Consider the following 25,459-nt stretch of genomic DNA (forward strand, 5'->3'; position numbering starts at 1 on the left):
CTACGATAAAATGAGGAGAGACCCAAGAATCCAGTCAGAGAGGTTGTATTTGCAAGTGTGGGCCAATCTCTGACGCATTGCACTTTCCTTGGGTCAACTCTAATGCGTGCTTCACCGACAATGTGTCCCAAGTACTCAACCTCACTCTACGTGAACGAACACTTTGTCTCCTTAGCAAAGAGTCTATGCTGTCTAAGTACATCAAATAATTGGCTCATGTGCATAAGGTGAGCTTCCTTTGAGCGACTATAAATGAGGATGTCATCGAAAAATACCAATACAAATTTGAATAGGTAAGGTTGAAGTATTTTGTTCATGAGGCTCTGAAATGTGGCTAGTGCATTAGTCATGCCAAAGGGCATGACCAAGAAGTGATAGAGCCCACGATCACTCCTGAATGTAGTCTTTATCTCATCCCCTTCACGCATGCGTATCTGATGGTAGCCGGATCTCAAATCAATCTTTGTGAAATACTTAGCTCCCTTCAACTCATCTAACAGGTCGTCCACCCTAGGAATAGGATATCTATTCTTGATAGTGATCTTATTTAGATCTCTATAATCTATGCACATCTTGAAAGTGCCATCTTTCTTTTTGACCAGCAAGACAGGTGATGCAAAAGGGGATGATCTAGGCTCAATGAATCCCATATCTACTAAATCCTTGACCTGCTTGGCCACTTATTCTCTTTCACATTTGGACAACCTGTAAGGGGGTTTATTGACCGGCTTGGAGTGGGGCTCCAAATAAATGGGGTGATCAACCGCTCTCTTGGGAGGTAATGTTGTAGGTAACTAAAACAAGTCACCATACTCCGCAAGTAGAGCCTTAAGGGTTGAATTATAATGCATTTTTTTCGGGACTGATCTGCATTTTTCTTGTTTAATTGTAGCACAAAAATCTGGGAGTATTTCTTGAACTCTTTCTTGAGTTGTTTGGTTGTAATAAGATAAAATTCATAGTTGTTTTTAATCCCCTGTAGGTGAACAAGTTGTCCAGCCCTAAAAAATTGCATGTGAACCATTTTTATCACCCATATTTACATCTACATGACCGCCGGGGTCAAATGGAAAGGTGTCAACCGGGTCAAATAATTCTTCTTGCCCACATTCCTCTTCAACCTCATCATTTTTGATAGTGATTGCAAAGGCATTTGCATCCTCATGATCTTCATCAGATTCATCAAAGACTAACATGCTATGTACCCTTGCTTTTGCATTCCTATAAGCACATTTAGATGCATGCTCGGCTGTATACTTTTCCCCGCATTTAAAGAAAAGTGGTTTTTCATTTCTTTCTTTGTAGAGGTCCATTGGGATAAAGCATTGACCACCAAAAGCTGAAGCATTTTTACCCATCCTCTCCCCTTGTCTATTTTCAGCTCTTTCTTGATTTGCAGTCCTGAAATTATTGTTTTGCCTAGAGGCATTAAAGGTGGGGTATGTGGGGATCTTCGGGGTGATGAATGGTATATTTCCACCACTACAACCTGCCCCAAAGTGCCCGGTCCTTACAGCACTTCTTTGTTGCCCAAAATGTGAGTGCATAGGTCCTCTTTGCTACCCAAACAGTGGCTGAGATGCCCCTCTTTGCTATCCTAAAGCATCTCGGTGGTATTACGAGAGTACCTCTCAGCCAACTCAATAGCTTTGAAAAAATATGATGGACTTTGGGCTGAAACATCAGCCGAGAGTTGGGGATCCAAACCATAAATGTACTTGTGAAGCTTTGCATCGTCACTAATGGACTCAACAGACATTGTGAGATTGAGGAATTGGTTTATGTAGTCATGCACCATCATCCCACATTGCTCTAAGCCATACCATTGCCTTGCAAGCTTCTCCTTCTCAACCGGAGATACAAAGACTTGAATCATAAGAGCTTTGAATGCATCCCAAGTGTTAACAAGTTGCTAATTTTCCCTCTTTATGTACCGCCACCACGTGTGGGCAAAGCCCTCTAAGTGTATTGTGGCAAAGTGTATCTTTTGATCGTCATTTCTTGGCATTATGTCAAAGTAGTCTTCAAGCTTCCAGAGCCATTCTTCTAATTCAGCCAGGGAGGACGACTGTCCATTGAACTTTGAGAAAATGATTTTGTCTCTCAACTCCTATTCATGGTTGGGGGGCTGTCCCATATACCCAAAGTGGGGATGATCCATTGGGCTGCCAAGAAATGACCCATTGTTTGAGTGATTCCTTCCAAAAGAAGGTTGTGTATGCATAGGTGGCACGGGCGCGGGTGGTGGTGGTTGAGAGTTACACCTCATCCCATTGTTTCTGGGCTCTGCATGCGTTTGTGAGGGCTCTCCTTGCTCAAAGCTGATGTTGGGAATGCCCATTCTTCCCAAAATACCTTGGGTACTTGCATAGGCTGCATTTACGGATGGGATGGTCACTCTTTCACCTTGCATGCTTGGTCTAACCTCTTTTTTCTTGCCTTTCATTTGGGAATCCATCCACATTGAGAGCTTGGCTACAAGTGTTTCCATGGTAGAGGTCATTTGGCACATCTCCATCACCATTTGAGCTTGACCTTCCATTACTTCCCTATGCCTCTCCGCATGTCTAGTCTCGTGTGAACTGAGGGTATGATTGAGTGCACTAAGACTTCCCATGGAGTGAGAGAGGTCTTCCTCTTCAACCTCAAAGTTGGTGTCATCCTTCGGGGGTGCGCACATCCCTTATCTGTTGCTGAACTTCTTCATTTGCTTTGTCTTTCCCCCTGTTACCCGCCATGTCTAGGTGCAGTTCCGTGAGACCACTTGTCACTGTTTTGGCTATAACTAGAGCTAGACAACTCCGATTGACATAATTTTTTGTTCAAAACGGAGATAGCAACACCCTCTTCAAGATGAGGCACGCATTCCCAGATTTTATATTAAAAAATTTGTAATAAAAAATGTGGGACTGTTCTGTGCAGTCCAGCACCCTGTCTACACCTAGGAAAGGCCTGTTTTGGGCTGTAGGTATTTGGTATGATCCAAGTGGGTATCCAAAACTGAGTGAGGTTCTTGGCAAGGCCTGAGGGTACTCTCCAAGTTCAACACTTCAATTCTTGGGAGTGGCAACACTTCTGCAAATGCAAGCAATTTTTCCACAATACCCTGAAACAGTCACAAGAGGGCTGAAATTGGGTTCCCCTTCTATTGCACTGTGGGATTCACTGTTTGCTTGGCATCATACATCACTTTAGCATCCCTTAGCATATTTGGCATCACTTCAGCATTACTAAGCATAAGAGTAAGCGTTCTCATGGCCATATCCAACAACATAGGCTCTCATACATGCATAACCACTGCCCTTACTGCATATATGACTGCATAGGTGTATCCCATGATACATATATCCATCTTCAATCCAAGTGAAGCAATACATTCCCATAAATCACTGCATACATAGCTGCATGTGTATCTAAAGATACATTTCCTGATACATTTGCTAAAGTACGATCATACATCCCATGCACACAAGAGTGTGCAATGCCATAGTCATCAAAATTTCCATCATGCCAAGTCAATTTCTCAATCTCCCAAGAAATACCTGCACCTGCAAACGAGTTTTGGGCTCTGGATCACTAGGAGGTGGGCAAAGTTCCCCCCGGGTTGGGTTGTGCACCCCTTCAGGGTTTGTGATAGCAAGGGGGGTCACCCCTCTTTTGTCTTGCCACCTCACTTGGCATCGAGCTTTTCCTCACCCGGAATATACATGGCAGACATTTATTAATTAAACACCCAACATGAGATGCATTTTAGGAATGGAAATTTTATCTTTTCATGAAGTGCATGGAATTGGAATTGGGAATAGGGATAGAGAGCTTACCGGCAGTGACTCACTGCCAACTCACCCTTATACAATGGATTTATTAATCAATTCTTGGCTCACCCAATTCACAAGAAGCCAAACGGGTTATGGATAAGCAAAAGTATAATCTCAATGAAGCTTTAGTATGAATAAAATCCATTCCAATGCCATATGATCAAATGAGAGTGTCTGAGATTAATATTTAGCATGCATATAATGTTTGGGACTCCTATTACCTACTTCGACTCATGCATCCTCTCAAACAAGTGGATAGGATTCAACAAGAGGCTTAATGGGAGAGAATGAGAGCCAAGAATCAGTTACCTTATGTTGTTTGATGAAGATTGCAGCCACTAATGCCACTTCAGTCCTTCATGAGAGCTCGAATTTGATTGCGCATGCTCCATAGCTCCAAAATGGTTGTGCTCCGTCAAGAAGATATGAATTCAAGCTTGGGGAAGAAGGATTCTTCAATGGGGGAATGACATTGCTTGCATAGACTGATCAAGATAACGATTCCTTCCAAATGAGCATGGCCTTCAAATCTTAAGAATGAGCTCCAATGTGGCTGTAGCTTGGAGATAGGATGGCTCAGGACCTTCCCATGAAGAGATCTTGATGAAATTGAAGCTCTACTTCCATAGCCATGGCTGCTCACAAATGCATGTCTTCAAATCTTGCTTCTAATCTTCTTTCCGTGCTTCTTGATGGCCAAAACTTGAGCTAGGCTTGAGGAGTAAACCCCTGGGACCAAGAAGAGACCAAAATCTTCAAGATTCTTGAGCTTGATTCCAAGCTTTCATGGCTGCCATGGACTGCATATGATCAGGGTTTCTAAGATAGAAGAGAAGTACAAAAAGATGAGAAAGGAGGCTTCAATCTTGCCCAAATGACCTGCAAGAAGCTGGGAATGAGAGCCAAGAAGGAGAGGAAGCCTATGGTGCTATCATTCTGGCCTGGAATCAGCCCACATTTTGTGCCGTGAAATGCTTGGGGCTGCCTAGAGGGGAGAGGAGGTCTCACACAACACTTCCACCACTTGCCCTATAGCTCAAAGGCTTAAGGAGCCCCTAGGAAGGAAGGAAAACTCCATGGAAGAGGGAGCAAGATTTGGGGCTGATTACCTCCATGGGAGCTTGCAAGAAGCTTAAGAAAGGGGAAGAGAGAAGAGTCTCCCGGAAAAGTAACCCCAACTAGACTTTCTTCTAACTCCTATGACCATGGTTACTAAGAGTTTACCTTCAAAATGGGCCAAAAATGACCCACGAGCTACCAAAGTCGGTCTTCCTTCCTCCAAACTTGGTCCATGCTACCATTAGTGCTCGTGTCTGCAATCCTTGTGGTCCAAAAATCTTTGGGAACTGCCTACTACTCCCTGTATCTGTGTACGTGAGACTCAAAATTCCATGTGACTAGAAAGTTGTAACTAGGTAAAATGAAGGACTAAATGGGACCAAGAGCCTATGCTCTGATACCAATTGTCAAGGAGAGGGACTGGGAGAGAGAAGAAGAGAGAGAAGACTGCAGAGAAGAAGAAGAAGAAGAGAAGAAGAGAGAGAAATACAAGTATGAGGAGAGAGAAGGACTAGAAATGGAGAGAAAGATAGGAAGAGAGAGAGAGAAGACATGGAAGCTTGGAGAGCAAGGTGAAGGAGAAAAAAGACTTGTATTAATTATCTGATAATGAAAATTTAAGTCTCTCTCACCTTATATACCAGCCAGTGTAGCTAGTATTTCCTCGTTATTAAGTCCCCCTCTCTTACAATATGAAAGCATCATATTCGAAAACATATATTTCTATGCAATAAGATTTCTCTATTAAGCATCATGTAGAATAGGCACATGACATCAAAGCCATTGTTAGGATCGAATAGTGAGGAGACACTAAAAGATTTTCTTATTGTTACTTGCCTCACTAAAGACTTTAACTTATTCAATTGATAATCACCCAATATTTTCTTTTATTGAAGGATGATCCCATGAATTCCATGATATATAATTACGGCTATTTTACATTGAAGTCTAGCTAGTGATACTTATATACTACTATGTGTAAGTCCCACCAACTTTGTGATTTGATCATGTCATGATGATGACTTTTTAAATGCTATTTCTACATTAGACTTGGGCTACTGTACTTTGACTTTTTTGTCACATATCTAGCCATCCCCTATTAGATGGCATACAAACACACCTTTTATTGGAAAAGGAGAAGCCTCTTATATATCTAGTAAAATATTTTAGGTTTTGTGTAGAGTTTAGGTGAATGTGTACATAAAAAGAGTTGTTTCTATTATATGCTTGTGTATAATGTGAAATCAACATGCAATGCCACAAGGACCAAGGTTCCAAGAAATAATGAAGATCATGATTTCACAAAGAGTATGATGAGGCCTTGAGTAAGTGTGCACATTTTTAGGAGAAAAGGTTGAAGCAAATTATAAAAAATGGATATTTATGTAGGATTGTAACATCTATGTGCAAGATAGATGATATCTTAAGTGGGAATGTAGATTGTTTTTGGGCAAAATGTGATTGTGTAAGGTTTTTTGTGAAGGGGGGCCTATGGTTATTTGATTTAGTTTTTGAATAGCCTTAGTAATAAGGCTTATGTCGATTATATTACATAGTAATATTGTGGCAAATCTTCCAACAAAGCAAGATGAATCCAATTTCAACAAAAATAGTATGTGGATGACCTTTACTATTTGGCAATCCTAGAGAGATGGACTTTGATGAATCAACTATTGATCTATATGCATTGCATTTTAAACACTTGGAAAATCGTGAGACAGAAAATGAATGTAGGAGAGGTGAAAAAAATCTTTAAATTGAATCTTTCAATGCAAGGAGAGGGGATGAAATTGGCTGTCAAGCGACCACCATGACATTTTGAATCTTTTTCTTAATGCATATTTTTTCCCTTGATAGTTTGAGCTAATTAATATAGTCCTTAGGTCTTAAGACTTAAGTCTTTTCCCTCTAGTTTCAATATTCTCCTTTGTGAAACTAGAAGGCTCATTCCCACAAGCCACTACTACCTTTAAACTTTTCATTTATCTACCCTTCAAACACAAAATATCCTATTGTGAGGATGCTCTTCCTTGAAGATGCCATGCTAAGATTGAGGCATTGAATCAAGACTTATTTCATACAAAGGCTAGTAACAATGCATAAAGCTACGATTCTCCTTGGTCCTTAAAGTTATTTGATATATGCATTATGGATCCTCAATTGTTTCTTTTGAAGTTTATGATAGAAGAAAGACCCCTTATAAGTTTCTAAAGACTAAATTTAGATATGCTGAATGTCTCACCCTCATAAGATGCCACCAATCATCCATGGTGCTCTAAGTTATAAGGCCCCATTATGAGGAGAAGACATGTGTGATCCTGGTTGATTGTGTCTCAACTTATCTGCTCCTTATATGTTAGATCCCAATTTCAAGGTCTAGAAGCCATGGAAGCAACCCTTGACTAGGGGGGTCTCAAGGGGGCTAGTGGTGGCACCCCTGGTCAAATAGTAAAGGGTATATTTCCTAGCCAACCAGGGAATATTCATAATATGGGTAGAAAGGTCGACTAGACTACCTTTGCTAGTTATAAATGGAAGATCCCTTCAAAGCCATCATCAATCTATCTTTCACCCAATAAGAGTTCTCCCAACTAGACTTAAGCTCTTCCCCTATCATCTATCTAGGTTGCCATCTAGGCTTCACATTGGAAGCAAATGGCTTGACGGATCCGTCTCTGTATCATTTCATTTAAAACTAGATCAATTTCTATTCTTCTCATATTTGTTGTGTATTCTTTACTCATGCTACTGACATTCTATCTATTGTGTTGTGTAACTTTTACATGGTATCAGAACCCAAGGGGCTCTAAGGAGTAAAGAGTACACAAGAGACAAGGTCTTCAGCACAGCAATAAGGAGAAATGCTGTCTACTATATGAGATAGTGGTGCTATCACATTAGGTGGTGGTACTATTATACCAATAATTCAAACACTGACAATCAACATTTAGTGAAGGAAAGTTAGATAGCACAAACTACAATTTGTGGAAGTTTAAAATTCTTCCCATTCACAGTGTTGTTTATTGCTTGTAAATTGTGATCACGTTGTTGCTTGGAATTCGTGTAGGAGGGGGTTTCATGAATGTCTCTCGCCGTAGGGATGCTTAGCAAGATGGGAGCTGAAGATAATGTCAAGTCCTCAAGTCAAGATGAATGCATGGAGCAAAGAAGAATGATTAAGTTTCACATATAAAACTAGCAATGTGAATGAATACATTGTTTGTCTCAATGCTTTTTGGACATAGACATGTATCCCAAAGCATATAAGCCTCTCAATTTATGTCACAATGTCCTTTGGTAGACTTTTCAACCAGCAATTGTAAAGATAGAAGTGTTCTTCAATTTTCCCTCTTTTTGATATCTTCAAAAGCACAACTCCTAATTATGAGCATGTCAAAGAAGATATAGACTTCGCAAGTCTTTAAGTGAATCTTGCCATTTCAAAGAACCTTCGATTCTAGTACATTTGTTTGGCAAGATCTAGTCAAGAAATAGATGATGAGAAGGGCGTCGAGAATTGTGACTTAAGGTGGATAAAGCTTAACAACACTGGGAGTGATGATGATTCATTTATCGTAGAAATTTCAACTCTAGTCTATTAGAAGTCATATAGAGGTAGTGAAAGAGCCTCCAAAGCACCAGAAATAACATCAATTTGCACGATGACTATTATGGCCAAAAATACAAAGAGGGATAAGGGTTGGGACACGATATCCACCTCACTGCCAATTTAGAACGAGCTCCAGGATGTCCACAAGTGATCATGATGTTGAAGAAGACTTTGATAAAGGAAACTTCTAAGTGTTGCTATAATAGTTGCATCATCAATTTCAGAAACAATGCCTAACTTCATCTCTATCGTAGCAGCAGTCACTTTTTGTCTCCTCCGAGCTTCCTCCTCCTTGACCTCTTCTTTAGCTGCATTGCAGCCTCATCCTGGTCTTCTACATTTCCTTTAGCTTTGGCATTGTCTACCACCTTGACCACTTCGTCTTCAGCTCTGTTGTTGTTGTTGCAGCCTTCTCTTCTTCTTCATTCCTTATTATTAGCTTTCGGCTTTGTCTACGGGCTTCTGCACTATCGCCTCCCTCGTCGACATTATTAGCTAATTTTCATCATTGTTGCCAATATCGTCGTCATCCGCACTCCTCCAAAAAGCATAATCATTGATGTGTTCACAATCAGATTTATTCATGACGGCAAAGAGGCTTTGCAAGATATAGTGAAGCTGAGCTCTTTTACGCACTCTAGCATATGCGAGGGCTCCACATGATCCGCGTCCTCCTCGCATTTAGCTTCTTCTTTGGTTCCCTTCGACTGCAACTTCTTCCTCATCACCTTGCGTAGCCTTTGTGGAGCTTCACCAGCAGCTCCTTTTGAAGAAGAGACCTCGTCATAGCTACGACTCAGACCCCCTTTCTTCGTTGTAGTAGGCTAGTTCCTCCCAATGGAGCAAAAGCTCCCTATCGAGCTCCTTGTCTTTGTCCTTGAATTGAGTTGGCCTCCTCTCTTCTGCTTTTCTCCTCGTGCTCCCTATCGAGAATATGCTTTGGAAGAGAATTTTGTGCTCAATCACTTGTGCAATTTGCAAATTAAAATCCATGCTATGCAATTAGTGATACTCCACAAAAAAAATATGAAAGCATTGAAGAATTTGTGCCTAGCCTATCTATATGTGATTGTACGTCATGCAGATGTAAACACAAAAGATACACACAACGAAAAATAAATACCTAATGACGTTGACTTAGGAGTCCAAAATCTTGGCTGAAAATTCCACCCTCAAGTCTGCATCGATAGACGCGCAGTGTCACGATGTCCACCCCCTCTAGACCTAGACTTCCTCCTTCGAATGAGCCACAACTACCCATCCTCATTACCGCTAAGCTCGATGGTCAATGTAATCTCTACAAAAGCATCTTCAATGTCCACATCTTCATCTTCATCATATCTTGGCTCAAGTCTATCATAAATCCCATCATCCATTTCCTCAAATGCATAGGTTGCATCATCTCTTCTCTTGAATAGTTTGATTCTCTTCCTTGCAATTGGATTCCGCAAGGCCATACCATCAAGCTCTACTAAAGAGTATATAGCATTGTCATGGACATGCTGCACTAAATAGGGCCCAAACCGTTGTTTGGAAACCTTGCGGATAGCACTATACTGGTTGTCTAGATTGCTGTCATAGACTAACACCCATTCTTCCTCTTTTATCTCTTTAGGCCTCAATCTGTGTCTGCTATCAAAGTGGTCTTTGTTGTGAGTTCTGGCCTCTTTGAGCTTTTGGATTGCTTTCTCAATATCTTCAAGTCTTCTTTCCAGTTGATGAATACGAAGAGACAAAAGATCTTTCCTAGTCATCTCTTATTGTTGCCACGGTAAAGCACTCCAAGTAAGTGTGCAAGTCTCTGTAGGCATGATTGGCTTCTATCCATACATTAACTCAGCTGGCATATAACTTGTAGTCGCATTGTGAGTAGTGCGATCGGCCCATAAGGCATAAGGCAACACCCTAGGCCACTCTCAAACTCGTCCACCGCATGCTTTGGCTAAGGCTTTCACAATTGGCGAATGGCCTCATTCGCTCTTCTCGTTGCCTTTTGGATTATATTCCAAAGTCAAAGCAAGTTTAATGCCAAGGTGAGAGAAAAACTCCCTAGCCTCATCAGCATCCAACTCACCTCTATCTGCAATAACTTTTCCAATACATCCATACCTGCAAATAACATCCTCCAAAAGAAACTTACAAACCATTGATGTAGATTTTGTCTGTAATGCTCTTCCTTTGACTTGATTTGTGAGATCTTCTTGCACCAAAACAATGTAATGCATCTGCCATAAACCAACATGCAAAGTAATTAAAACAAGAACGCACTTGTAATGAATACATGGCGGGTAGGTAGGATGAGGCTCATCTCTATGCCTCACTAAAGAGAACAACTGACAATTAGGGCATGTCTCAACAAACTGTGAGATATCTTTACACATTCCTTTCCACCAATAATGCTCTTTGATCTTCTCATAAGTCGCCCAAATAGCTCAATGTCTAGCCCAAAAACTTTCATGGAATTCTTTCATGATATGCACCTGTGAAGCTCTATCACACAAACAACTCTTAATGACTGTCCTCCTCGCTTTCATGGATGCTTCCAAAGTACCCCACTTTGCAAGAAGAAACCATAAGCTTTTCATCTAATTTTCTTGAAGTCTGCATTAGTCCATCCATCCTATTTAGACATTGTGCTTAAATAACGACCAATCTGCAAATACTCTCCTGTATACAAAGACTAATCAAGGCTTTTCAAAGTAGATACATGACAAATATCATCAACATGCATGGCTGAAAGATTAACCCCATCATCAGCATCATCAATGCAAGAAAAATCCATATCTTCATACCTTGCTTGTGAAAGCATATCAGCTGTTGGGTTGTCTTTACCTAGAAGAGACAAACAATTAGTTTCAACCACCACAGCAGCTCCAATGATGTACTCTATGTCATTCTTGAGAGCCATAACAACTCCCAAGAGCTCTCTTTTAATTTGTGGATACCTTCGTTGTCTCTCGTTTAGGACTTTTTTCCCAAACCAAATAGCATACCTATTCCCATCTGCATCGTCTTGGCCAATAGCCCATCCAATGCCAATAGGGCTAGTATCAATAGTAAGCACAATAGTTCTTCCACACTCATTTGCATGTTGAAGAGTTGGAGTGACTCTCAAAAATCTCTTTAATTTTTGCACGGCTTTAGTATGTTTCATCTCCCAAGAAAAATGTTGCCCTTTTCTCAAGAGCTGAAAAAGATCATATGCAATATGAGCAAATTGAGAAATCCAAATAAGATAAAACACACAAGCTCCAAGAAAACTGCGAACCTTTGAAGTAGAGGAACAAGTTTCCTCAATATTTTCTATGGCATCAACCTTCGCAAGAGAAGGCTTCCTGCCATAATATCCACACATATGACCAACAATCAAAACTTCTTTGGCACCAAAAATAGACTTCACCCCTGACAATGTCAAATTCACTTCTTCCAATCTACAAAGAATCTTCTCAACATCTCTAATATGTGAAATCACAAAGAATCTACATCCATGGTCATCTAAAGAATCATCTTTACCTTCTTCCAAACATCCTTTGATATGTATGTCATCAATGAAAGGCACAGTAAGCTCAGGGATAAAATCTCGTAGAACCTTGTTCATCCCATTCATCATATGAGCAACCAAAATAGTAGCTCCTTGTGGAAGCATACACATTCGGACAAGGCCTAGAGGTCTCTTCATTGTAGTCAAATCTCTGCTTTCAAGGGCAAGCTGGAACTCATCATATCCCAAAGAAATATCACCAAGAGAATAGATAGCACGTCCAACATAAGCCTCAACAAACTCATCCAAAATAGATCCTACACCAACATTTCGAATAGTGACCTTATCTATTGGCTGTAGGTCTTATATGAATTTGAGTGTCCCATACTTTTTAGGAATTCTGAACTACCTATTGGAATATGGAGCTAAAGATGGGGCTCTAGAATTCCCATCCTAATCCGCTCATTCAAGAGCTCTACCAGTTTGGGCAAGTGAGCCCTTGGCACAAGAATAGGCCATATATTCCAAGGGACATGAGGAATGGTAAAAATAACCATATGTGTTACAATCCTAGGATCACCGCATCCAATCTCATGTGGAAAGAGAGCAAAATCTTTTTCATGTCTGCATAGCATCTCTTCAAAACATCTTACCTCTTCAGGAAGTAGAAAATCTTTGGTACCAATCTTCATCTCTTTCAATGTCTCAACTGAAAACTATGTCTAATACCTGTAGGATCTTGCAAAGGAGGTTGCATAGCAGCTCTTCTAATCATCTCATCACTGTCCAAAGGTAGTGTCCTGCAACTGGTCGAACCTTTTTGTCAACTGTCTTTTTTTTTTTTGAACTCTGGCTTCATTGCTACAACCTGTAGATTTCATCTCATGATGAGAAAACCTTGGTAAGCACAATTTTTGCTGTGTATAAGTAGCAACACCAAAATATTTTTTTTGAAATATGTTAGCAAGGAATTCTTTTTGCTGAGAATCCTCAGCATTGAATTTCTCTTGAAGCATGAAATCAGCAATCTCACAATACATTGCCAGAGAATGAACCTGTAAGACATATGACATCTCTTGATTGTTAGCATTTAGCAAAACCAAAAGTTCTTCCATGGTATCTGAGCATGAAAGACCATCCTACAGACCATCTTTTCGGTCTTCATCCTGCAAAACACCTATAATCATTAATTCATTTATCTTTTCTTTTAATATACTGCCTAGCAGCTCTAGGCATATAAAAAATATGCTAAAAACACAAAGTACTTTTAGTGGATACTTCATAAACACACGAGGAAAAACTACTACTACTAGGAGACAAGAGCTTTCTCTGACTCGTTTCACCATTGTCTTGCAAGACAGTGGTACCTAGCAAAAATCCAGCTCTCCTGCTGGAAGAGGGGAATCCCTCAAGGAATCTTTTTTCCACTAATGATTAATACAAATAGTCATGAACTGAACAACTCTCTTCCCACCCTTACTTCGGATTTGTGCATAGGCAGATCCATCATCCAGAACCTTAGTCTCCATCCGAGACTTAGCAATACATGGCTGCCCCAAAATAAAAGGATAAGAACAAGAGTTTTGTACAAAGAAATGATAGGATTCACCCACATCACCAATAGAAATCTTCAAATTTGGACAAGCAGCATATAAAATCCATGCAGTGTTGTTGGCCACATGCATGCGCCAACCATGATCAACATCAATTGGCCATCTACAAGTATCATATAAACCTCGCACAATTACATTAATCTCCAAACCATGATCCAAAAGTGTAACACAAGGAGTCTCAATCTCACCAAGCTTGACGACAGTTTCTGTAGTCGCACGAACCTAGTGACTTCGAGAAAAATGGCTTTAAGGCACCAATCTAGGTGCATCTTTGCTCTCATCATACTCCATGGGCTGAAGTAAAGGATTAAGAGACTTCTGCATACATAGAAATTCATCTCTAGATTCCTCGTTGATCTCTTCTTTAGAATCAACCTCCTCAATTTGTAATCCATAGAGAATAGCCTTGATAACAGCTAAAGCCTCTCGATGGATCATATCTTGTGATGGTACTTCAATAATTTGGCGCTTTCTTTTTATGATGTCAATAATAACATCATGGAACTCTCTCTTGGAAATCCCCAAAACTTCTCCAAGTGTAAATTCAATTTTGCAATTAAGAATTCCATCTTCAAGTACCTTTTTCAAGTCTGGAAGTCTCGATATCAGATATCAGCTTAAATCTAGGTTGCTTCTTTGATGGGACCTAAAACATGCCAGTACTGGCTAATGCACTAGCCGGACCTCTATCATGCGCTCATTAACCCTACGACCTCTCGGCCAGGAGCATGGATGACACATACATCATCTTTCTAAACATATTGTGTTTGTACTACGTTTTATAGTCCAACTCTAACCCAATTAACACTCCTAAGAGGGAGTCCCAGCACATTTCCAAATAGCACGAAGCATAAACATAGGAGGTTCTCCAACGGCTAAATGCCGCTACCTCACTGCGACTCTCCTACACCTTGGGGACTGGCCTCTCGATGCATCGCTAAATATATTTAATACATACGAACACAAACTTCTCTCTTTTATGATTCGTGTATTTCCAGGAGATATACCATGCTTCCTCATTTTACTTTCCCTTAGACCCAACGCCTATCCTATAGCTTGGACAACCTTACTCACTCAACGTTGGTCATATTCCTCTAGAAAGCAATTGCTATGCATCCAGGAGGTATTGTCTGATACTTATTAACTTTCATGCTTCATGCAAATTGTGAATGTCCACGTGCTCAAACAATTAATAAAATCACCATTGGTGCACATGTGGGAAACATTTCCTTCAACGGATTTCTCTATCACTCGTATGCGGCGTTGCATGAACCTAGCACCGAGAAACCCTCGTGCTACTAGGTCCTTAATTTTTAATTATCACCCGATCTATATGATATGCATAAAAACCAGCAAGCTTTTCATCATTTCATTCAACATTTACACGCTTTTTATTCATTCCAACCTCTCACCTGTTTAGGTTGTGCATATTGCATAGGTTTAGGGTTCATTTTTCACATTTTTATTGCATAAAAAGCCATAAAACTCACTAAAACATAAAGGTAGGGCTGAACTGAGGCTAAACCTCATACTTCAGACCCTCCATACATCCACAAACATGAATCTTATATTTCCTTAATTTTCGACACTCAAAATCCATTTTTCCCCTAATTTTCCCTTATTTTTCCTATTTTTCTTTTATTTTTTGTAATAATTAATGATTAAAAATACAAAATGAGTTGTGGGCTGTGGCCCTTAGGTTCATTTGCAGCAAAAAGACAAGTTTAGTTGGTGTGTCTTATGATATTTTCTATTGATATCTCAAAAACACCCAATTTTCCCATATTTTGCATATTTACGGGTTTTTCACTACTAATTTCATCTACAACACTTTTGATTTTCTGATTTTCTGAGCATAAACAATTGAAAGACATTGCAAACAACATTATAATGCATAATCATCTCATGGGAACAAGAATTCATGAAGCAAATTGCATAAAAATACCATTTTCCTTTGTAAAAATGAGATTACCGTTCTTTGTGGGTTGCGGGTTTTTATTTGCCATATCCCGGGACTGATTTCCAGCCACCATTAATGCTCATGACAGTCCACAATCAGCAATCTTCAATCTTCTTACACCATGGAACAATCCGGTCTTCATTGGACAAGCATCCATCATCAATTCTTCTTCTTTCTCTTCACCACATGAATCTGCCTTTAGGGGAGAGAGAGGGAGGAGAGAGAAAGACTAGATTTCTATCTCAGCATTCAGACCACCATTTGACGGGCGAGAGGCGGTGATATGACCAGCAGGGAGAAGGAAGACAAGGCCAGTGATCAGTTGGGTGGGTTGCTAGCAGCCCCCCATCACCCTCATCCTCCCACATGGCGTGATTTTCTGGCGCAGTCTTCTCTCCCTCTCTTCACGTTTTTTTCCCTTCTCTTTCATGCCATGATTTTTTGTGGCATAAAATGCCTCCCAAGACCCCAAGGGTCACTTACCACTTGGCCTAACTCATGTCCACCTTTTCAAATCTTGACCAATTCTTGGCCATTTCCACGTCTGGACTTGGAATTGAGCTCTGAAAATCCTCGGCGTCCGGCTTGGTATCCCGAATTGGCCAGTAACTCTTGTCAACCCGCACAGCTGTCTGAAAAATTATGAAAAATCAACAAGTGTCATTCGGGCGCCTTTAAAGCACTTTGGCGCTTAAAATCGTCCTAGATCGAGCCGCGCCTTCGACGTCGAATATTTTTCCCTTGATATTCATAATTTTTAGCTATTTTTAAGCACTTGTTGGCACCAAAATTCCGCTCTCATTGGCGACCATGGGATAGGGCAACTCAGCCCGTCGAATCCACGAACATATCTGCACATAAACAATCAAGGAAGCATCAAGCTGATACAAAACAAATATGCAATAAAACTCAACACAATGCTTCCCCTACCCCCTGACAAAACCAAGGCATGACATCCACAAGGAGTAGGCCTAACATAATCTGATAAAAGGTTCGAAGCTAGTCACTAATCAACTGCTCCAACATAGACAAACTTAAAAGAACTGTCAATGAGGTTGCCCTAAGTGGTGGTCTGAACTACCTACAAACTAACGACAACACAACTAGGAGCCTCTACTAGGCGAGGACTCCTATAGCCTAATCAAGAAGTATTTTCTTGCAGCACCTTTTCCTTTAGGGTTTTATTTGAGTAGCATACTCGGGTATGTAAAAAGGAGGGAGCTGAGCATAGTGACCCAAGGAGAATAGGGCATCAGCCTCAGGACCTGTCTTGGTACCCAAGAACCTACCAAGCCCTCGCAAGGCGACACTTAATCCTTTTCTGACGCTCAGTTTTATTTTCTCTCCAACCTTCCTTATTTTTTTTTCCAGCAAGAAGCCACCCCTAGGAAGACAAGGTATCCGCCCCGAGTCTGACTCGTCCCCAGGAACCTACCAAGCCTTCGCTAGGCAATGATCAATTGCTTATAACTTCTTCTTTCTTTTCTTTTCTTTTTTTTATAGGGGTTAGAACCCATTTTTACATACCTTTGTATCTATATTTATTAGCTTTAAGATATTCAGGGTTTCTTTCTCTTTATCATCATTATTTTCCTTCTGGTAGGCTTCTCTAACTGCCTCACAACTAACAAGAACTCCTAGAACAGCTGCCTAGCAGGCTAGCAGAACAGGGTCACTAGGACTCCCTTCTAAAATAGGTCTTTTAATGCCTGACAATGTCTTCACAGGAGGCAACGACTACTCAGACCTCCCTCAAATATACTCAACCTAAACCTGGGACTTCATGCCTTGGATGCTGGTCCCCAACAAGAAACGAAAAACCCCTTAACAAGTACACAAACACATATAACATAAAAACCCATAGTACTCATAAAAGATAGATATCACCTGGGTAGGGCCACAAGAAGCTTCCACACAACAAAAGGCTCCTTCCAAGCTCTTCTTCAAACCTATCTAGCACAGAACTCAAACAAGAAACCATTAAACACACCTGCACTAAACAGACAACTGGCCCTCTTGGCCTAACGAAATAAAACACTTCACTACCAAACTGAATCGTCCCTCTTGGCCCAATGAAATAAAGCATTCAAAACCTCGCAACATCGGCCCTCTTGGCCTAATGAAATAAAACAAAGTAGCACCTACACATCCTTCCTTGGAATAGCACGGATATACAATCATAAGCTCCTTTCCAAGGAGGAAAAACATGCTTGTAGCCCTAAACTAAATGCATAAGGTTATGACCCATCCCTCCTGCATAGATAGCGAGAGGCGTATGCATAATATGATGTCTAATCAACCTATGGGTCCCAGATAATAATGGTAGATTGGTCTCGGCTACTCTTTGCATCACCTATATCAACCATCGTCTGCCATATATTACATGTTCTGATAACATCCCCCACAAGCGGCCGGGTCCTGTTTCATCATTGATCACAATATCCAAACTAGGACCACAATTAAAGAAGAGATATTCTTCATAAGCAAGATTTGCTAATGAATCCGCAAACTGATTCCAGTAACGTGAAATCAGCTGAAAAGACACTCTCTCAAACTCTTCAAGTAGGGTCATAGCAGTCCGATGATACATACAAAGAATGGGATTCCGCACTATGTACGTCCCATTTAGCTGATTCAGGATCAACTGGGAATCCCCTTTTACTAACAATCGACGAATACCACCTTGCTTGGCAATATACAATCCCATAATCAAGGCTTTATACTCCGCCATATTGTTAGTGAATCCTACCCCGAGATAAGCAGCTAACTTCATCGTCACTCTACATTGGGGATCTCAGATTACTACTTCCACACTTCCTTTTCTATTAGGGCCCCTGGACGTTCCGTCAAAATATAGTGTATACGTCCACAATGGGTTTACACAGCCGGCCATCACAAACTCCTCTATTCGTAGTTATGATAATCAAAGTTTAGCATGTTGAGAGGATGAACTGACGGCTCCATCTCACCTTCTTCATTGAACTCAACAGGGATACTCGTCAACAGTCGTAGACAGTGATGGCAGAAGAATTTAATCTCCCACACAAAAGTTCCGTCCTCTTACTCAATCACCTTATATCCTTTGCTCCACCAAATGAGTTTCCCCTGATGGTATCTTTGCTCCAGATATGGGTGCTCCAAATAAGGGATTAACCGACCCATCAACCAACTTTTAAGCTCTTCCGTAGGTCTCAAATCATTCCTAGCATGGACCTGCAATGCATTTCCTTTGTATTAGCAGACTTAGAAATAGTAAGATTTAATCTTATTAAGATTAACCTTATTCTTAAACTCCACTCCTTGTAAATTAGCTAATAGGGCTGTAGACTTATTCTTCCCTAACCTAACGATTTTGTAGGGTCCATCCCATTTAGGCTCCAATTTTCCTGGGAAAAGCTCCCTACGTGCATCATAATATAAAACCAGTTGTCCCTTCTTAAAGGTGTACTTCTTCACTTTTAGATCATGCAACTGTTTCATGCGACGTTTAGCCACCTCTTGGTGTAATAGGCTTTGGAACTTAAGTTCATCTAGGTGTGCTAAGGTCGTAAATCGCTCAATAGGGCATCCTCATTACCCAAAGAATGGTTTATTGCAAATCTAATGGTCGGCAACTCAATTTCCAAGGGTAAAACACACTCTTTACCATAAACTAGTTTAAACGGCGTGTGGCCAGTGGCTCGCTTGAACATGGTATTATATGCCCATACTGCCACATATAGCTTCTTATCCCAGTCGCGTTTCTTTTCAGATACGACTTTCAATAGGATACCCACAAGTTGCTTGTTGGTACTTTCAATCTGCCCATTTGCCTGCGGATTATAAGGAGTCATTTTGTTGTGCTTGATATGCCAAGCCTCTGTCAAGATTTTGATCACCTTATTCAGGAAATGGGTTCCGCGGTCCGACATTAATTATTTCGACGGACCAAAATGGCATATTATCTGCTCTAAAAGGAAACTAGCAGTTTCTTTAGCATCATCTTTCCTTGTTGCACGTGCTTCTGACCACTTTGTAAAGTAGTCAGTTGCTACAATAATATACCTCTTTTGCGTAGTCGACGACGGAGTAATAGGACCCACAAAGTCTATTCCCCACTTCTCAAATGGAAGTATCTCCATAATAGGGGTGAGTGGTCTTTTCCTATTCTCTCGACTATCATGTCGTTGACAAATATCGCATCTCTTAACATATGCAAACGCATCCTGGAAGATTGCAGGCCACCAGTAACCTACTCTTAAAGCCTTTTGTGCTGTAAGCCATCCAGCAAAATGGCCTCCGCAAGCGGAATCATGGCACTCTTCCAAAATGAATGGCACCTCATCAGGCATCACACATCGGCGATAGATGTCATCAACCCCTTGTCGATATAGTGTACGTGCGATCAAGGAAAACTTTAATGCCTGCTGCTTAATTTTCCTTCTCTCAACTTTAGATAGTTCGGATCCAACCTCTCCTGTCGATAAATAATGCATTATGGCAGCATACCATGAGGGAATAGACGACGTATCTATCTTAAATAACAACTCCATGTCACTATCTTCAGCCACAGATTCTTTTGGCTCCCCAAAGTCCACAAGACATTCCACAATGCCCTGTAACCTTGGTGGCTTACTCTTGATTTCATAATCAAACTCTTGCAAAGTGATTAACCACTTCGCTAGACGATCAAGCGGCTGCAACTTATTCATCAATAATCGAAGCCCCTCCGTCTTCGTATAAAGTACGACTTTCTCATAGAGAATATAATGCCTGAATTTCTTGGTCCCAAAGACCATCGCCAGACACAACTTCTCCATGTAGGTATAATTGATTTCGGATAGCCCCAACTTCCGGCTAGCAAAAGCAATTGGGTGGTACCACTTTTCTTCCCAAATTTGGGCTAAACAGCACCAGCTGATACTTTGCATGGTGGCTGCTGAAAATATATAGAACACCTCACCTCTTTTAGGTGCTTTTAGAACGGGAGCTTTTACTAGCTCCTGCTTCACATCCTCGAAAGCTACCTTACAAGGGTCGCTCCATACAAACAAACAGCTAAAGGACAATAGATTTGTAAGCGGCAATGTTCTTTCTGCCAAGGCGTTTATGAATCTACGGTAATAACCAACCTTAGACAGAAAGCTATGAACTTCTTTCGGAGTGCGTGGTGGACCCATGGCAACTGTGACTTTGATCTTCTCGGGATCTGTCACAATACCTACCGAACTGACCACATGGCCCAGCAACAGCCCATAAGGTACACCGAAAACACACTTCTGTGGTTTTAGGGCGATGCAAAATTGTCTGCAGCGCTCAAAGCATTTTCTTAAAATGATCAAGTGCCTTTCTCTTATGGTGGCGGCCCCTAAGTCATCAATAAACACCTTCAACTCTTCAGGGGATATGTCACCGAATGTCTTATCTGCTGTTCGTTGCCACGAACCAGGCGCATTGCATAAACCAAAGGCCATCACATGGTATACAAAAGTAGCAAAGACAGTAATAAAAGTTGTTTTCAACTTGTCCTCTTCTGCAATTGCCATCTGGTTGTATCCTACAAAGCAATCCATAAACGAATATATCTCCCTACCCACTAATTGATCCAAAATCTGGTCAATAAATGGCAACGGGTAGTAGTCCTTAGCTGTCTGCTTATTCAACTCCCTAAAGTCTACACATTATCGGATTTGATTATTCTTCTTATTTCTGATCACAACTGGCGAACACCATTTCGTGTGTTGCACAGGAAAAATCACACTCGCTTTCTGAAGCTTCTGTAACTCTTCAAACATCCCGTCCCTTAGTTCGAAAGGCATATGCCTTACTTTTTGATGCACAGGACGACTTCCTTTCTTCAACGGAATTGTATGAACGGCCAAGCTGGGAGGAATATCTCTCAGCTCATCATAACTCCAGGCAAAGATATTGCGGAATTCTTGAATCAAGGACACATAGTTCTCCCTTTCTGTTGAACTGAGCATAGAATCTAATTTAATTGGTCGCGACTCATCAAGCATACCAAGGTCTAGCTCGATGACATCTACATCTCTTATACGATCTTGGGCCTCTATCGGCTCATTCAAAGTGATATGATAGATGTCTTCCGTGGTGGATCCCTCTTTGGACTCATCACTCGATGATGTCTCACTGGCAGATAAATCTTTTAATGTCTCCAATTCTATGGAAGATAGAGGAGCTCTCTCACTTTGCGGGGACTCAAGATAAGCATCAACCACCACGCGCTGAGCACCTCTACCGAATATCAGCCGACTGGCGAGTATATCCACTTGGCAGTCTGCTTGCAAGATCCAAGGTCGTCCAAGTAATACTTGGTAACTTGGACGCCCTGCAAAATGAATCACCCTAAAGTCCAACATGCATTCTACATTTGCAACAGTGACATGGACCTTAGTAATGCAGCCTTCCGGCTGCCTCAAACTATCATCTGCCATTCTGAGAATTGTGGAGGTATCTTTCTGGATCGCAAGACCCAACCTTTCCATCAGTTCAGAACTCATAATGTTAACAGCTGATCCCGTGTCGACAATGGCATAATCTACTAGTATCCCATCGACATAGGCTATAACCCTTGGGCAATGCTTCTCAGCATGCTCGAACCAATCATCACCAACTCGCGCAATACCCAAAGGTTCTACGATATACCCGATACGCAGGATCTTTCTAAATTCCTTGCGTACTCCTGGGGAAAGCTTAATAAGCTGCAAAAGATTCACATCCGGATTGACTTCGCAAAGAGAGCTCGCCAAATCGAATTCATGATAGTTCGATAGAGTTCGCTTTTCACACCAAATCATCCGCTCTTTAGGTCGCTAAACTGGCTTTATTGCCTCTTTTTTAACTTTCACCTTCTTCCTCGGTGGTTCCTTATCCTTCTTAACATCGGCTTTACTCTCCACGGGCTTCAGAGGTCCCCCTTCCATGGCAGGATCCAGAACTTGCGTTCCTTTGTCGCCCTGTTTAGGGTTTCCGTCGACAGGCTTATCCTTGTCGGCCTCTCTACCCTTTTGTTCTCTTGTAAGGACAGCTCGCAGATTAGAGGTTTCAGCGTCATTAACGCGCACAGCCTCAATCAAACTAACCCCACTACCACTAGGTAGCTCCTCCACTGTAGTCTTTGGTCGTTGGAGTATTTGTTTAGGCCCGTCTTCTCGCTGGGAATCATTTCCTTGCGCACGATGATTAACAGGCCCTGGTTGCCGACTACCTCCCTGGAGAGAACTAATCTTACTCCAGCAAGTGGCTGCTAAATGGCCGGATTTTCCATAGATGTCGCACTTGACATTTGGGCAATTTCGTGGATAATGTTGCCCACCACACCATTTGCAGCTAAACCTCGAAGGTGCACCCTCATCTCGGTATCTACTTCCTATCAAATTTTGTTGTTTTTTTAGGAAGTTGACATCAATGGCTATTTGTCGATACTGCTCCATAATCATGTCGGTATAATGCTTCATCATGTCTTTAACCTCGCCAAGAACATTGGAAGCGCTCGACTCGTAGCCTTGATCATTACCCTGCCGTTCCATCGGCCTAACAATTCGATTAGGCATTGGTTGTTGAGCCACAGGCATGGTATTAGAATTAACTGCTTGGCCTCCACCATTTGGAGCCATTTGACTACTCGTAGGCATCGACATGCTAGGGGGAGCTGGTAATAAAGGCACATTCTGCATCATGTTCCCTCTCCCACTAGGATTAGCCATCGCTATCCCTTGGCTACCACTGCCATTGGTCGTCGCCATATTATTTCCCAATGCTAGATCCATATTCGAATTGCCTTGAGAAGTATAGGCTGCTTGTAGTCGGGATTCCACCTCTTGTGCTCGTGTAATGGCAGTATCTATATCCCCCAAGGGGACACTACTCAACTGCAATTGGATATTAAAGTCCAAACCACGTAGGAAATATTGCAATTGGGATACGGGGATAGGAATAGAGATATCCAACTTATGGAAAACCTCTTTTATTTTCTTCGCATAAGCACGAATATCCTCGTGTGGTTCTTGGCGGGTTACATTGAGTACACGCAACCAATATTGCCCATCCCATTCACGGGCAAACTCCCTTCGAAAAGCTCCATAAAATGAGTCAATATTCAATATGGTTCCGGCTTCTAAACCATGATACCATATGGCAGCTCTTCCTTTGAGAGTCATGTTGAAGAAAATCATTAAACGTCCTTCTTCTTGGATGCGACAGTTAAATATAAGCTTTTGGAACTACCTGATATGGAGTTCCGCATCTTCCTCAACTAGCCCATTAAAAATGGGTAGCGGGTAACCTAGAGCCGGCAAATCCATCGTTCCTGCAAGAATTGCAATAGGTTGTGCCATGACTGAAATTGGATTTGCACTAGGAATAGGGGACAGTGGGGTTACACCTCCCGCGCTTGATATAGACTGGCTTATGGAAGAAAGGGGAGCACTAGAGCTTCCACCTTCTCCTAACTTACTGCTTGTGGCACCAAGACCACTAGCTTGACTCCCTCCTAAAAGGGTTCAGCACCGCTACACTTAGGGGAATACCTCCTAAGAATTTCAATATGTCGCCTAGCTCTTTCGTCTCTCTCTTGCTTTTGGATTTCTGCTATCCTTTGGCATAAACTGCTAATTGGTCCCTAGTCAACCAAGATTCGAGGACCACCACTTCTAAGCGGCTCTTGGCAGACGCACTACTGATGGGACCTAAAACGAGGCGGCACTGGCTCATGCACTAGTCGGACCTCTATCATGCGCTCAACAACCCCACAGCCTCGCGGCCAGGATCGTGGATGACACATACATCATCTTTCTAAACATATTGCATTTGTACTACGTTTTATAGTCCAACTCTAACCCAATTAACACTCCTCAGAGGGAGTCCCAGCGCATTGCCAAATAGCACGAAGCACAAACATAGGAGGTCCTCCAACGGCTGAATGCCGCTACCTCACTGCGACTCTCCTACACCTTGGGGATTGGCCCCTCGATCCGTCACTAAACATATATAACATATACGAATACAAACTTCTCTCTTTTATGATTCGCGTATTTCTAGGAGATATACCATGCTTTCTCACTTTACTTTCCTTTAGACCCAACGCCCAGCCTACAACTTGGACAACCTTACTCACTCAACGTTGGTCATATTCCTCTAGAAAGCAATTGCTATGCATCCAGGAGGTATTGTCTGATACTTTTTAACTTTCATGCTTTATGAAAATTGTGAATGTCCACGTGCTCAAAAAATTAATAAAATCACCATTGGTGCACATGTGGGAAACATTTCCTTCAATGGATTTCTCTATCACTCGTATGTGGCGTTGCATGAACCTAGCACCGAGAAACCCTCGTGCTACTAGGTCCTTAATATTTAATTATCCCCCGATCTATATGATATGCATAAAAATCAGCAAGCTTTTCATCATTTCATTCAACATTTACACACTTTTTATACACTCCAACCCCTCACCCGTTTAGGTTGTGCATATTGCATAGGTTTAGGGTTCATTTTTCACATTTTTATTGCATAAAAAGCCATAAAACTCACTAAAACATAAACGTCGGGCTGAACTGAGGCTAAACCTCATACTTCAGACCCCCCATACATCCACAAACATGAATATTATTTTTCCTTAATTTTTGGCACTCAAAATCCATTTTTTTCCTATTTTTCCCTTATTTTCCCTATTTGTCTCTTATTTTTTGCAATAATTAATGACTAAAAATACAAAATGAGTTGTGGGTTGTGGCCCTTAGGTTCATTTGCATCAAAAATACAAGTTTAGTTGGTGTGTCTTATGATATTTTCCATTGATATCTCAAAAACACCCAATTTTTCCATATTTTGCATATTTACGGGGTTTTCACTACTAATTTCATCCACAACACTTATGATTTTCTGATTTTCTGAGCATAAACAGTTGAAAGACATTGC

The sequence above is a fragment of the Lygodium microphyllum genome, chromosome 8, assembly GCF_053477565.2.
Source record: "Lygodium microphyllum isolate KBCC chromosome 8, Lygodium_microphyllum_v1.1.10, whole genome shotgun sequence".
Lineage (NCBI taxonomy): Eukaryota > Viridiplantae > Streptophyta > Polypodiopsida > Schizaeales > Lygodiaceae > Lygodium > Lygodium microphyllum.